This window comes from Rhinolophus sinicus, chromosome 3 (genome assembly GCF_057876585.1).
Source record: "Rhinolophus sinicus isolate RSI-liver-muscle chromosome 3, RSI-T2T, whole genome shotgun sequence".
Classification (NCBI taxonomy): Eukaryota; Metazoa; Chordata; class Mammalia; order Chiroptera; family Rhinolophidae; genus Rhinolophus; species Rhinolophus sinicus.
Genome location: NC_142503.1, coordinates 129,649,954 through 129,652,618, shown reverse-complemented (window position 1 = coordinate 129,652,618; position 2,665 = coordinate 129,649,954). Strand labels below are relative to the sequence as shown.

The 2,665-nt window shown below is 40.9% G+C and overlaps 1 pseudogene; it reads left to right on the top strand.

The window, feature by feature from the left end:
* Nucleotides 1–399: 399 nt before the first annotated feature.
* LOC109435573 (small ribosomal subunit protein mS39 pseudogene) lies at nt 400–2,306 on the top strand (annotated as a pseudogene).
* Nucleotides 2,307–2,665: the final 359 nt, after the last annotated feature.

Below are 2,665 nucleotides of genomic sequence, written 5' to 3'. Positions count from 1 at the left end.
GCAGTTTCCAGGCTCTCAGCCTCACGTGGAAAGGTGCTCGCTCAGGTAGTAAATGGCCATCAACTGTGTTTGCATGGTCATCAGCTGTGGCTAGTTGGCCGTCAGCTGTAACCAGTGAGCCATTGACCACTAATATAACTGCCGTGGCTACGCTAGCAGAAAATGGGGGCTAGCAAGAAGATGGTGGCTGAGCTGGCAAGCACGGAATGCAGTTAGCATGGCAGAGTGCGGGTTGCGGACAGTGTGGTGAACAGTGTGGCTCCTGCTTCCTGTGTCTCCAACCCAGCCGATGGTGAGAATATAGTGGTATGACTCCCCTATCTATGGCTCCTTGGGTGTTTCTTTTTGGCCTCACCATGTCCTGCGTTCTTATGCGGGGAGTGGGACCAGAGACCCCGCATGACACCCTGTATGACAACTGTTGTAACAGGGCTTGAAGAACTGGTCATTCCAAAAAAGAAAACTTGGGATAAAGTGGCCATTCTTCAGGCATTTGCATACACAGTAAACGGGGATACCACAGCTGCCCCTTATGCATTTCAAGATGATCCTTATTGCATACAAATATCTTCTATGGAATCACGTTCATTTTTATGGGCAAAGAAGTCTGGGGTGAATGCAGCAAAGTGTATTATTAATTTACATCCCAAATATTTTCAGAAGGAAACAGCTGAACTTCATATATCGTGTTCAATGCCTACATACTTTGAACCTCAGATTGAAGACATAAGTGAAGTTGCCTTGAAGGAAAAAATCCAACTCAAAAAAGTCAAAGCTTCAGTGGGTATGTTTGATCATTTCTTGCAAGCAGGAACCACTGTATCTCTGGAAACAACTAATGGTCTCTTGGATTTATTGTGTTACTATGGTGACCAAGATCCCTCAGCTGATTATTATTTTCAACAAAGTGAAAAATCAGAAGAGTTGGAAGAGGCCACACAAGAAAATAATGAGAAATCTAAGAAGCCTGGTCATCAGTTTGGAGTTACTTGGAGAGCAAAAAACAATACTGAGAGAATCTTTTCTGTAAAGCCAGAGAAAAACACACATTCATACTATACAATGATTCGGAATGGTGAAGCATCGAGCTCCTGTGCAAGCATTAAACTTGTATACCGAGTCATTAAACTCCGTGTTAATGTATACATCTTCAATTCACTGATTGAAGTAAAGCAATGATGAATGACAAATTTGAGAACCAATGGAATGATATATTGGAGCTGCTGAAACAAATGGTTGCACAGAAGGTGAAACCAAATCTACATACTTTTAATACCATTCTGAAATGTCTCCACAGATTTTATGCATTTGGAAAACTGCCAGCCTGACAGAACTTACATGAAAAGAAAGCCATCAGAATAGAACCCTCATTTGCAACATACCACTATATTATTCAGCTGTTTTATCAACACGAAAGCCCTTCAAAAGGATCATCTCTCATGATCTATAATATCATGAACTAATTAATGGGAAAGAAATTTTCCCCAAAGGACCTGGATAATGATACATTTTTTTCAGTCAGCCATGAGAAACCTAGAACTTGCTTACCAAGTACATGGCCTTTTAAACACTGGAGACACCTGGAAATTCATTGAACCCAATCATCAGCGTAATTCTATTATTCCAAGGTCTTCAGTTTGCTTTGTTTAATGGAATAAATTGATCTCACCTTGAAGTAGTATAAGGACCTGATATCTTCAGTCTTCTTTCCCTACTCCCAAACATTGATGGATCTTCTCCAAGCATGGGATGTACCCAACAGGCTAGAAATAATTCCTCAAATTTGGAAAGACAGTAAAGAATATGGTCACACTTTTCTCAGTGACCTGAAAGAAGAGATTCTGATGCTCATGGCAAGGTATCAGCACCCACTGGAGTTTCGGGTGGTGTTTGCTGACTATGCTGTAGGTATCAAACCTACTTTTGAAAGTCAAGATGCCAGATAGACTGCTCCTCTTTGGTCAGCCAACCCTCTGAACTATATAGCTGTCCTGTTCTTCAGGACTGGGAGGAACCAGGGAGCCTGGAAAATGGGGGGGCTTTTCAGGAAGTATAATAAGATCCCTAGAAATGAGTTACTGAATGAGTTTTTGGACAATGCAAAAGCATCCAACAGTCCTGCCCAGGTCACTGAGATATTGAAGCTGGCGAATGCCTTCCGCTTACCTATTTGTGACAGCCTCACCCAGAGAGTAATAGCTGACTTTGCAATCAGCCAGGAACAAAAGGAAGCCCTGGGAAACCTAACTGCATTGACCTGTGACAGCAATAGTGACAGCAGCAGTGACATCAGTGAAGGCAGATAAAAATGGGCCAATCAGGAGCAGCTGTGGCCTCACAGAGTGACTCTAATTCCACTTGAGAACTGAGATGTTAATAGTTAACCATCATATGGATGAAACAAGAATATACATTTGGTGAATTTTGAAATACAGTTGATACAACACTGACTTATTTAGGTTAAATTCCTAAATCGATACTTAACTAAACCAAACATTCAAGGTTTACCATTTAAACAAAGCAGCACTAACACTTTCATTTCTTTGGATACACATTTTGAGATATATAGGTCTTGATTTCAGCATAAGTTCTGCACACCACTATTTTATTTGGAAGCTTTTGGGGTCATAAATATAAATAAAAGATCTCTGTTAGACTTAAACAA